This window comes from Oryctolagus cuniculus, chromosome 2 (genome assembly GCF_051225735.1).
Source record: "Oryctolagus cuniculus isolate XC-2025 breed Fujian yellow rabbit chromosome 2, ASM5122573v1, whole genome shotgun sequence".
NCBI classification, from domain to species: Eukaryota; Metazoa; Chordata; class Mammalia; order Lagomorpha; family Leporidae; genus Oryctolagus; species Oryctolagus cuniculus.
Genome location: NC_142868.1, coordinates 118,776,497 through 118,790,151, shown reverse-complemented (window position 1 = coordinate 118,790,151; position 13,655 = coordinate 118,776,497).

Genomic DNA, 13,655 nt, shown 5'->3' with positions numbered 1-13,655 from the left:
CTGTCAAAAAATAAAAAAATAAAAAATTTTTAAAAAGAAACAGGGGAGCCAAGACTGGAGCCAGAACTCCATATGCCTGCATCCCCGGCAGTGGCTTAGCCTGCAGCGCCACAACGCGCGCCCCTGGCAGTGTTTGGAAGAGGAGGCTGCGATTCACCTGATTTTTAAAGTTGCCTTGATGGAAGTATGAAGAAGCCCTGGCAAAGCTGGAGAAGGCAGGACTGCTAAACTGGTGCGGCAGCCCCAGGCAGGAGCAGTGGAGAGGCCGAATGAACAGGAAGTGTGGAGGCAGGGAGGTCAGAAAGCCACTTTGTTACTCCACAGGGGAATTCCGGAGAAGGAAGGGGCCAGGACACAGAGGAGTCGGAGGGCACAACCCAGAGACCGGCAGGAAGGAGGGAGTTTGATGGGAAGACAAGCAGCACACTGGAGCAGGCTCGGGCTTCTGAGTCCAGGATCCCGACTCCGAATGCATCGGAGCCCGGGTGCATTTCAGGATTCCGCAGTTTCCGGGCAGAAGATGGTGACACATGCTTCAACGGTGTGTGCGCTGGGGTCGGGGCAGCAGCGCCTAATCACGTGCGTTGGCATTCCTGCGGGCGTACATGAATATTCATCCCCACGAAGTGCGAAACCTCACGCCAGGGTCGTCGAGGTCTGCCACTGCACTAGCCTGGAAAATCCTCTCTGTTGGAGGGTCCAGGGATGCAGGATGAGGGACGTCGCATCAGCATGAGTGACAGCCAAAGATCCAGCAGTGGGAGGGACAGAGGCAGGAGGGGAGCAGGAGGGAAGTCACCCAGGGGCTGTCCCAGAGTCCCCGGAGCGCACACAGCGTCGCAGGAAGGCAGGGTGAGGGAAGGCCCAGACGGTCCCCAGTGTGGAGCAGCAAGTGTCGGCTGACCTTGGCCAGGGGGCCGTCAGCAGTGAGAGGGTGCAGGCGTCAGGCTGGAGCAGACAGCTGGGCGGGGGGAGCAGCCCCTGAAAGGCTCTGTGGCAGGAGTCTTGACCAAGAAATAAATGAACCTGGGAAGCAGCCAAAGGGACAAGCAAGAGATATGGCAGCCTCGGGACCACGGCTCCCCAGGCCTAGCCAAGAGGCTGAAGGGAGGCCAAGGGGCTAAACGAGAGGGCACGTGTCCCCCAGAAGACGCTTCATCCCTAATCATCCCAAACAGCCAACAACCAGCCGCCCATCAGCACCAGAACGGAATGGGCACGGAGGAAAAGTGAATGCTGCCACCCGCCGTGACCTGGGACAATCACAGGCTTGGTACTGGGCCTGTAGTACTTGGTACTACGCACGGACTTTGCCGTCTGTGGGTTAGACTTCAGTCTGAAAGCATCCCAGGCGATGGGCCGTCAGGCTCAGATGTGGAGCGGTCGCGGGGGTGGCAGGCAGCCCCAGGCCCGGTTGGTGCAAGTTGGGAGGAGCAGGAAGGGTGCTCCTAGGATATCAAGTCGCTCACAGATGACATAGATGACTGTGAGACTGAAACGGAAAGCCAGAGCTGCAAACGGATGGTGCTCTCTCCCCCACTCGCTGGCTCTGTTCCCCTAACCGTCCCCAATTCTGCCCCCCAACTCCATCGCCGCCGCCTCTCTCCAACCCTGCGGACGCTGGAACACGCGCTCACGCGCGCGCATGTGCGCCTTGCCGCCCCGCCTCACGAGGACAGAACACGGACTGCGATTTTGGTGAATCAGAGGATGGAGGGTGTGGACCAGGACGGGCCATGCGTGCCCCTCTACCCCTGTGGCCTTGCCGCAGGGTTCACCTGGCTGTGCCAGGCTCCTTTCTTCTCGGGCTGAGTCTCCTCCTGCGGATTCCCCCAGTTCCCCTGCAAACTCAGTGTCTACAAACACGCGCCCTCCTGAGGGTTCTGTGGTCTGGAAGGTCACAGGAGACCATGAACAGCAGCCTCGTGGCACAGCAGAACTTCAATGAATCCTCCCAAAATGTCTACTCCCCCAGTCTTCATTCTCTCGTCAATTAAAAAGATAACGAGGGGCTTTCAAAAATTGGGGTACAAGCAGAATTTAAAAATAGATTTTAAAGATAGGTCAAAGAGGTGTGAGGATGACTCTCACGGCGGTGACAGTTCGCCAACATCTGTTTCACCCCAGGCTGGACGCAGGCATACACTTGCAAGGTGCGTCCCCTCGGGTTCTGCAACACAAGCTCAGCCCTTGTGCAGAGTCGTGGGTTTGGCAGGCAAGTGACCTAATTAAACACGCAGGCTTATTCTTAGACAAGGAGCCCCAGTTAAGGGCCCTGGGCAGCCTCAGCGCAGAGACACAGCCCTACAAGTGACCGGAATAATTCTTATTTTAAAAGTGCACTTAACTTACTTCTGACTATAAAAGTAGTGCATATTCATATGACAATGTTTGGAAAATAGAGAATGCACAGAAAAGAAAATGCTACCTAGAGACAACCACTTGTTTTGCTTATTTCTTCCCAGGCTTCTTTTCATACATAAACATTTACACATTTGACAACGGAGGGAAAATGCTTGCTCAAATAACATAAGCCAAGAAACATCCAATTTCAAACTGCATGATCCCAAATGTGTGCCATATGTGAGGACTACCTTGTGTATGGAGTTCTGTGTGCTGTTAATTTTACTCACTCATTAAAACACAAGCCTCTCCCCCGAGTCATTAAATATTCAGCACCTTGATTTTGAACGGCCTAATAATATCCCTCATACAGAATCACCTAACGATTGCCTTGCGGTGGCTCCAATGTTTCCAATGAGTCAAGGCTGTGCCTTCCTGTACAGTTCTGATTATCCTCCTGTGCTAGAGATTCCTAGAAGTAAAAGCTATGTAGGGCTCTTGTTACACACATTGCCAAATGGCTCTCTGAAACTGCGTGCAGTCAAACCACAAGGTTTGCTTCTTACCCATGTTATGCATACGACATGGCTCAATCATGATTTTCTTCCACATTTGTTTCATTGTTTTTAAAGAATTGTTTCAGGGGCTGCCATGGTGGCACAGTACATTAATCCTCCACTAGTTCTAGTCCCGGCTGCTCCACTTGCAATCCAGCTCTACTATGGCCTGGGAAAGCAGAAGATGGCCCAGCTCCTGGCTCCTGGCTTCGTATCGGCCCAGCTCCAGCCATTGCAGATATCTGGGGAGTGAACCAGAGGATGGAAGACATTTCTGTTTCTATCCCTCAATGTCTAACTCTACCTTTCAAATAAATAAATAAAATCTTAAAAAAGGAATTACTTTATTTATTTATTTGAAAGGGAAAGTTACAGAGAGAGAGAGAGAGAGAGAGAGAGAGAGAGAGATCTTTCATCCACTAGTTCACTCCCTAGATGGCCATAATAGCTGAGCCTGGGCCAAGCTGAAGCCAGGAGCCAGGAGCTTCATCCAGGTCTCCCATGTGGGTGCAGGGGCCCAAGGACTTGGGCCATCCTCTGCTACGTTCCCAGGCACATTAGCAAGGAGCTGGATCTGAAGCGGATCCACCTGGACTTGAACCAGTGCTCCAATATGGATTGTCAGCATCACAAGCAACAGCTAACCTGCTGTGCCTCGAAGCCATCTCGTAGTCTACATCTTCTTATTCTGAGACTCAAGATGAGGGAGCAGCCCAACCCCTATCTCCATTCTCCTTTCTCACGACCAAGGGCAAAGACACAGAGCAGAAGTCACACTGGCCCTCAAAACCTGCACTTGGACCTGGCCTGCATCGCTCCCACTCCCTTCATGTTGGCAAGGATGTCCTGTGGCCGAGCCTGATGCCAGGGAGCGGCAGGAGCGCACTGCTCCCACAGGGAGGCGCTGCAGGTCACAGAGGGGAAGAGATTTCTGGTACAGAGTGGACAGATCGTAACTGGGAACAAGAACACAGCCAACCACAGCTGTGAGTGGTCAGAAACAACGCATTAGTGCCCCTCATCCCGCCCTGCCACGGAACCAGACGCCAGGAAGGTTTGGCCACCAGAATCCCTCCTCGCACCAGAAAATTCCTTGCTACAGGAGCCTTCTCCAGTGGCTGATGAAGGGACTCATCTAAGTCTTCCTTTTGTGCAAATAAAGGGGAAAAAAGAAACGTGTGTGTGTGTGTGGCATACATTTGGAAGAGTGGAGATGGGGCAGGCTTTGGGAGCAATGGTTAAGATGCCAATGGGGACACCCACATCCCATATCAAGTGCCTGGGTTTGAGTCTCAGCTCCACTTCTAAGTCCAGCAGTGATGGCTCAAGTAGTCGGGCCCCTGCCACCCACACAGGGGACCTGGACTGACTGCCCAACTCCCAGCTTTGCCTTGGCCTAGCCCCAGCCATGTGGGAAGGGATAGATGCTTCCCCTCTCTCTCTCTCTCTCTCTCTCTCTCTCTCTCCTCCTTTTCCAATAAATAAATTTTTAATATTGAAGATACACAGTATTGTTAAATTTTTAAAAGGCAAAAATAAAACCATATGTATATCAGGCAACCATTTATTTTTAAATGGGGAGAATACATTTGTGCTCATGTGTGCATAAAATATTACCCAAAAGATCACTAGTGTGACAGCGGCTATTCTAGAAAGGAGACCTAAAGGAGGAGTGGTGGGGAGGAAAGGCTTCTGTTTTATTTCACTGTATACTTTATTACTTATTTCACTGGATGCTCTTTTATAGCTTGATTATTTTCCTTGTATTTACATCACCTTTTCCAAAATAATTTTTCTAATTAAAATTTTGAAAAATCGCCCCGTGGTTTTTAACTCAGATCACACAATCTCCACTCTTCCTCCCCTGCTGGTCACACCCTGATTCCCATACCTACAGCCTGAGAAGGCAGTGTCCCGGAGTGCTGAAAACTCAAGAAGCACCGATATCCACACAGTCACAACCCAGAAGCAAAGTTCATGTTGCGGCAGGCCAGGCCACTTCCTCCAGCTGTGCACACTGTGTCCTCCACTGCTGGCCATGTGTGTGCCTTTGAGTAAGGCGCGATCAAAAGATAGGTGAGTCAGGTATCTTGCTCCTGCGAGGCAGCGAGGGGAAGGGGGGGGGGGGGGCAGAGAGAGAAAGGAAGCTAGGAACAGACATGACGCAGGCCAGCAGGACCCCCAAAATAGGGCGTTCTGCAGACAGGTTCTCTATGCGGCCACTCAAGGCCAAGAGCCCGCCACTCCACTTCCAAGCCTCAGGCCAGCCTCCTGCACACCCTTGAGGACTGACCCTTGCCTTTCGGACGCCAGGAGAGGGCACAGACACTGAAGTCGGAGGTTGTCCACTAGGAGGTCAGTGGTGAGGACACAGTACCCAGGAGCATGATGGAACCCCGGAGAGCATGTCCGATCTCTAGAAGGCATGGAATTTGGAGCTCAAACGAAGTTTATGTCTGAAGAAGCTTGGAGCTCATAGTGGTCCTTGGGTTGTTTGTTTGTTTTTTAAGATTTATTTATTTACTTCAAAGGCAGTTACAGAGAGGCAGAGGCAGAGAGAGAAAGGGAGAGGGAGAGAGGTCTTCCATCCACTGATTCACTCCCCAGATGGCCGTAATGGCCGGAGCTGTGCCGATCCGAAGCCAGGAGCCAGGAGCATCTTCCACTGCTTTCCCAGCAGAGAGCTGGATCAGAAGTGGAGCAGCCAGGACTCAAACCAGCACCCATATGGGATGGCAGCACTGCAGGCGGCGGCCTTACCCACCACGCCACAGCACCAGACCCAGTCCTTGGGTTTCAAGAGCGAAGGCACTGCCTGTGGGACGTCCTTGCAGAACTGGAGGTGCGGCTGGCCTGCGGCCTCAGGACACGGCTGCAGGGACTGTCCAGGGAAGCTTACACCCTCAGAGGCCTCCTCCTCTCCCTGGCCCTGGGGAAGTGGCATATTCACAGCACACTCCCACAGGCTGGCAGGCCGATGCTCTCTGACCCAGCACTTTCCTGATCACATCACATGAAAACCTCAGCCCACAAATACATGCTCAGGTGTTTATAGCCATTTCATTCCTGATTGCCAGAGCTCAGAGGAAACTACGAATGGATATACAAACTGCAGTATATCCAGGTAGTAAAATATTATTCAGCGCTACAAAAGAAATGAGTTCCAGGACAGACAGACAGGGAGGAACCTTAAACCATTCTGTTAAATGAGAGAAGCCAGTCTGAAAGGCTCCATGCTGTGTGATTCCAACCACACAACATTTTGGAAAAGGCAAAACTGTGGATACAGTAAAAAGATCCGGGTCTGCCAGGAGTTAGCGGGGAGGGAGGGGTGCACAGGCAGAGCACAGGGTCGTTTCTCCCGATGGTGCCACAATGGCAGGTGTTTGTCATTACACACGGGCCGAAATCCAGAGTGAGCCCTAAGATAAACCAGGGCCTCTGGGGGAACGGGAATGTCAGGGCAGACTCAGCCATCCTAACAAATGTGCAGAAAGAGGGGCACAGGCACTTTCTGTCTTTCTGCTTAATTTCGCTGTATACCTACAACAGCTCTAAAAAATCAATCTGGGGGCCAGTGTTGAGATACCAGCATCCCACGTGGGCTCTGGCTCAGGTCCGGGCTGCTCCACTTCAGATCCAGCTCCCTGTTAATGCACCTGGGAAAGCAGCGGGGAATGGCCCAAGTGCTTAGGCCCCTGCATGGGAGGGAGACCTGGAGGAAGCTCCTGGCTCCTGGCTTCAGCCTGGCTCAGTCCCGACTGCTGCAGCCATTTGGGAAATGAACTACAGATAGAGAATTTCTCTGTCTCTCCTTCTGTTTCTCTGTAACTCTACCATTCAAATAAATAAATCAATCTTGAAAATAAAGTTTTTTTATTTTTTAAAAAACAATGATATTTGAAACATGTCTGGGTAAAATGATGTAAAGTGTTGAGGCTCACTTTAAAATATTCTAAAAATACTCTAAGTGATAGATGTAATAATACTCACATTGGCAAAATATTAATTGTTGGAGTAGTGAACTAGAGAACTATTCTCCGTATGTGTTTGTGTATACTTGAAATTTTCCAGAAAAATAAAATTGTTTAAAAGGTAAGGACTCAGGTGGAAAAGTTACAAGTAAGCAAGAGGGGAATCCTAGAATTAATCCAGTGCCCTTGGACTGGCATTGGAATTATCAGTGTGAACTCCTTTCTATAGACTGATCATGATGATGATAGATAATTAGATGATTGACAGATGATCATAGACAACTTCACAGTAATGATGAAAGCCTCACACTTGGGTAACGCTCACCTGCTACCATCCTGAAATTCATAATAATTTTTGGAAAAGGGGTCTTGGCATTTTCATTTTACACTGGACCCCACAACTTACGTAGCTGGCCCCGGCTTATGTAGCAAAATCCACAAATGAATGCTGAAAGCCGTGAGTGAAAGTTTAAGGAAAAACAGGGCATTTCGTTAAGCCTCAAGTATCTCCCATGAAGTACTCTTAGTTACGAGGGAGACAATAGCAAGTCTACAGGGGAGAAGCCAGACAGACGCTGTTGGCAGGAGGTGATCTGAGCCGACAACATGCACTGAGCAAGGCCCATTCCTTCTGTGCCATTTCCCCCAAATCCTTAACCTTAATCTAATCATGAAAAACACCAGACTCAAATGGGGAACAATCTACAAAATTCCTGACCGTTTAAAAATTGTTGGAGAGGTTATGAAACTATCACAGATGGAATATGTTTAAGAAGATTTAAAAAATGAAGAGGGGCCGGCGCTGTGGTGAAGAGGGTAAAGCCATCACCTGCAGTGCTGGCATCCCATATGGGCGCCAGTTCGAGTCCTGGCTGTTGCACTTCCGATCCAGCTCTCTGCTATGGCCTGGGAAAGCAGCAGAGGATGGCCCAAGTCCTTGGGCTCCTGCAACTGCATGGGAGACCCGGAAGACACTCCTGGCTCCTGGCTTCAGATTGGCGCAGCTCCAGCCGTTGTGGCCATTTGGAGAGTGAACCAGCAGATGGAAGACCTCTCTCTCTTTCCTTCTGCCTCTCTGTAACTCTACCTTTCAAATAAATAGAATAAATCTTTTTTAAAAAAGAAGAAGATTCAACAAATGCAAACTGGGATCCCAGCACAAAGAAAGAACACCATGTGACAAGCTAGCAAAAATGCAAGTATAAAGAACAATTAACGATACAGAGTCAATGTAAGTTTGTAAGTTTTCTGATTTTTTAAAAAGATTTATTTATTCAAAAAGGCAGAGTTAGAGAGAGAGAGAGAGAAAGAGAGAGAGAGAGATCTTCCATCCACTGGTTCACTCCCCAAATGACTGCAGTGACCAGGGCTGGGCCAGGCCAAAGCTAGGAGCCAGGAACACCAACCTGGTCTCCCACGTGGATGGCAGGGGTACAAGCACTTCAACCACCTTCCACTGCTTCCCCTGGTTCATTAGCAGGGAGCTGGATCAGAAGTGGAGCAGCCGGGACTCGAACCAGCACCAACATGAGATGCCAGTGTTGCAGGTGGTGGCTTAGCCCACTGTGCTACAACACCGGTCCCAGTTTTCTGATTCCAATCATGAAGGACATTGGGAACAGCTGGGAGAAGGGCATGAGCGTCTCTTTGTAACTCTTGTTTAATTCTGAAATTATTTCAAAGTGTAAAAGAATTTTAAAAGTATTGATAATCAAAAAGCAATGATGACATGCACAGTAAATAAAGCCAAAAGGCATGTAACAAACTATGGAGAGAGAGGCTCACAACTCATTCTAGACAAAGGATCACTTTCCCCCATGTATAAAGAGCTTCTAAAAGAAGATCAATAAGTCAAGAAGGAAACTAAATAAATAAATAATTCAAAGAAAAAACCACAAATGTGTATGGATGTGTATATAGATCATTAAACTCACTTATATGAGAATTACAAATTAAAACTATAGACAGGGGCCGGCACTGTGGCATAGTGGGTAAAGCTGCCGCCTGCAGTGCCGGCATCCCATATGGGCGCCGGTTCTAGTCCGGACTGCTCCACTTCTGATCCAGCTCTCTGCTATGGCCTGGGAAGCAGTGGAGGATGGCCCAAGTCCTTGGGACCCTGCACCCGCATGGGAGACCCAGAAGAAGCTCCTGGCTCCTGGCTCCTGGCTCCTGGCTTCGGAACAGCCTAGCTCAGCCCGTTGCAGTCATTTAGGGAGTAAACCAGTGACTAGAAGGCCTTTCTCTCTCTCTCTCTCTCTCTCTCTCTCTCTCTCTGCCGCTCTGTAACTCTGCCTTTCAAATAAACAAATGTTTTTTAAAATTTTAGACAGCAGTTTTCACCTATCAGGTAGGAAAAAAAACAACTATTTGGTACCACACTGTGCCTGTGAATCTGTAAAGAGGAACTTTCACACGTTCTTTGTCACAGCGTAAATTGGCACAGCCCATTCTAGAAAGCAATGTGGCATCATCTATCAACATCAAGATAAATCCTTTCACGTTTCAGATTGAGGCACTCAAATCCACGTGATCGCGTGGACAAAGCTGCTCACTGTGACATTGCTTATAATAGTAAAAATAAGTGGTGTGAGTATAAATCATCCCAGAAAAGTATGACCTGGCCGGCACAGCGGCTCACTAGGCTAATCCTCCACCTGTGGCGCTGGCATTCTGGGTTCTAGTCCCGGTTGGGGTGCCAGATTCTGTCCCGGTTGTTCCTCTTCCAGTCCAGCTCTCTGCTGTGGCCCGGGAGTGCAGTGGAAGATGGCCCAAGTCCTTGGGCCCCTGCACCTATGTGGGAGACCCAGAAGTGGCTCCTGGCTCCTGGCTTCAGCTTGGCCCAGCCCTGGTCGTTGCAGCCACTTAGGGAGTAAACCAGTAGATGGAAGATCTCTCTCTCTCTCTCTCTCTCTCTCTCTCTCTCTCTCTCTCTCCCTCTGTCTCTCTGTAAATCTTTCCAATAAAATAAATAAATCTTTAAAAAAATTATTAAAGAGGGGCTGGCGCATAGTGGGTAAAGCTGCTGCCTGCAGTGCTGGCATCCCATATGAGCAGCAGTTCGAGTCCTGGCTGCTCCACTTCCAATCCCACTTTTTATCATGGCCTGGGAAAGCAGTGGAAGTTGGCCCAAGTCCTTGGGCCCCTGCACCTGCGTGGGAGACTTGGCAGAAGCTCCTGACTCTTGGCTTCAGATCAGCTGAGATCTGGCCATTGTGGCCATTTGGAGAGTGAATCAGTGGATGAAAGACCTCTCTCTCTCTCTCTCTCTCTCTCTTTTTCTCCCTCTGCCTCTGTAACTCTGCCTCTCAAATAAATAAACAACTCTTTTTTAAAATTATTAAACAAAAGAACATAAGACCTGTTCAAATGAAAGACCTCATACACACACACGTGACCATAAAGAAGAGCGAGGAGCCTGCTGCGGCTGGGGAGGGAGAACTGAGTGGTTTTTCTCAAAGGGTGCACAGTTCCAGCAACGCGAGAAGCCTCGCTCCTCATACCTAAGGATGGCACAGTGCCACAGCAATCCTGCACTGCACTGCATGCCTGAGGTTTTAAGAGAATAAATCTGATGTTTAACATCCATATCACAAAAGAAAAGAGGGAGGGAAGAAACTTTTACAAGTCGTGGGTAAGTTTATGGGATTATTACGGTGACAATTCCATGGGTGTACACTTACCTTCAAAGTGATCAGGGGCCGGCCCTGCGGCTCACTAGGCTAATCCTCCGCCTTGCGGCGCCGGCACACCGGGTTCTAGTCCCGGTCGGGGCGCCGGATCCTGTCCCGGTTGCCCCTCTTCCAGGCCAGCTCTCTGCTGTGGCCAGGGAGTGCAGTGGAGGATGGCCCAGGTGCTTGGGCCCTGCACCCCATGGGAGACCAGGATAAGTACCTGGCTCCTGCCATCGGATCAACGTGGTGCGCTGGCCGCAGCGCGCTGGCCGCAGTGGCCATTGGAGGGTGAACCAACGGCAAAAGGAAGACCTGTCTCTCTCTCTCTCTCTCTCTCTCTCTCTCTAACTGTCCACTCTGACTGTCAAAAAAAAAAAAAAAGTGATCAGGATGCTTTCATCCAATACATGCACCTGTTTTGCATGTCAATCATCCCTCATTTAAAAAAAAAATGGAATGAGAAGCTCTCCACCTACTAATAAGGAAAGATCACAAGGTGTGCCAATAACCAAGAAAAAACACTTGCTGGACAAATAGTGTGCTACATCCTGTTTAAACAAAGGAGGAGGCAAGAATCTGTTGCTGTGTTCGCTTGTGTTTCATAGAGAAACTCTGGAAAAAACATTAGAAACTAAAAACGGGGCTTCAGACGACAGAGAATGAGCTAGGAACTAGAGGTGGGCAGTAAGAGAAAGAAAAACTTCTCACAGCACCCTTGCTCCTATCTAAATTATGAGCCACGTAAATGCACCACAAACGCAAGAACTTACCCTTCAGACTACAGCGGAGGGTGGGTGGGTGCCTGGCACAGGTGTTACAGCGACGCTCGGGATGCCCACATCCCATATGCAAGTGCTAGGTCCAGTCACGGCTCCTCTGCTTCAGATCCAGCTGCCTGCTAGTGCTCACCCAATTTGGCTCAAGTGATTGGGTCGTTTCCTCCCATTTGGGAGACCCAGATGGAGTTCTGGGTTCCTGGATGTTGCAGGCATTTGGGGAGGGAACCAAGAGATGGAAGATCTCTTTATATCTGTCCACCTTTCAAATAAAATAAAATGAAAATAAGTATTTTAATTTAAAAATAATAAAACTATAGGGTCGGCGCTGTGGCGTAGTGGGTAAAGCCAACGCTTGCAGTGCTGGCATCCCATATGGTTGAGTCCCGGCTGCTCCACTTCTGACCCAGCTCTCTGCTGTGGCCTGGGAAAGCAGTGGAAGATGGCCCAAGTGCTTGGGCCCCTGCACCTGCATGGGAGACCTGGAAGAGGCTCCTGGTTTTGGATCAGTGCAGCTCTGGCCGTTGCAGCCAATTGGGGAGTGAACCATCGGATGGAGGACACCCCCCCCCACCCCGCCCCATGTAACTCTGACTTTCAAATAAATAAATATATCTTTAAAATGCAGTATAACTGTACTTCTACATTTAAAAATAAAATAAAACTAGAGGGAAATACAAAGAAAATGTTATACAATCAAAATGAAAATTATCTCCTGAGTGCCCTAGTCATTCCTTGGAATGAAAGATGTACGAGGGCAGTGGGCAGTGGGCCAGTGGTTCATATGTCTACACATCATATGGGTGCCTGACTCAGCTTCTGGCTAATGCAAACCCTGGGAGGCAATAACCCTGACTCAAGTAATTGGGTTCCTGACACCCACATGGGAGATCTGGGTTGAGTTTCTAGCTCAGCTTCAGCCCTAGCCACTGTGGATATTTGGGAACTGAAAGGGCAGATAAAAATTTCTCTCTCTCTCTCTCTCTCTCTCTCTCTCTCTCTCCTGTGTGTGTGTGTGTGTGAGAGAGAGAGAGAGAGAGAGAGAGACTCTTATATAGATAGATAGATAGATAGATAGATAGATAGATGAAATATTTTCAAAAAGAGAAATAGAGGCAGGTGTTTTGCAGTAGTTTAAGCTGCCACCTGCAACACCAGCATCCCATATCAGAGAGCCAGTTCAAGTCCTGGTTGCCACAATTCTGATCCAGTCCCCTTTAACGTGCCTGGGAAAACAGCGTAAGATGGCCCAAGTGCTCTAAGTTCCTGCTACCCACATGGGAGACCCAGATGGCAACAATTAATTGAATTTTTCAAAACAGCTGGTGAAGAGAATGTGGACCTTCTCACCCCAAAGAAATGATATCTGATGACAGATATACCAATCACCTTGACCTGATTGTATACATGCATTGAAATGCCCCCCTGTATCCCGCAAACATCTATTACTATGTATCAATTTTTAAAAGATTTATTTATTTATTTTAAAGAGTTACACAGACAAAGAGAGGCAGATAGAGAAAGGTCTTTTATCCACTGGTTCACTACCCCATATGGCTGCAACGGCCAGAGCTGCACCAATCCGAAGCCAGGAGCCAGAAGCTTCTTCCAGGTCTCCCACATGGGTGCAGGGGCCCAAGGATTTGGCCATCTTCTGCTGCTTTCCCAAGCCATAGCAGAGATCTGGATTGGAAGTGGAGCAGCCGGGACTTGAACTGCCGCCCATATGGGATGCCAGCACTGCAGGTGGTGGCTTTACCTATTATGCCACAGCACTGGCCCCATATCAATTTCATTTTTTTTTTCTTTTTTTTTTTTTTGGCAGGCAGAGTGGACAGTGAGAGAGAGAGACAGAAAGAGAGAGAAAGGGAGAAAGGTCTTCCTTTTCCATTGGTTCATCCCCCCAAAGGCCGCACCTCGCTGATCCGAAGCCAGGAGCCAGGTGCTTCTCCTGGTCTCCCATGCGGGTGCAGGGCCCAAGCACTTGGGCCATCCTCCACTGCACTCCCGGGCCACAGCAGAGAGCTGGACTGGAAGAGGAGCAACCGGGACAGAATCTGGCACCCTGACCGGGACTAGAACCCAGAGTGCCAGCGCTGCAGGCGGAGGATTAGCCCATTGAGCCGCAGCACCAGCCCCCATATCAATTTTTTTAAAAGATTTATTTTTATTTATTTGAAATGCAGGGTTACAGAGAGAAAGATAGGTCTTTCATCCACTGGCTCACTCCCCAAATGGCTAACAGGGCTGGGCCAGGCCAAAGCCAGGAACTTCTTCTGTCTCCCACGTGGGTGCAGGGGCCCAAGAACTTGGACCACTTTATGCTGTTTT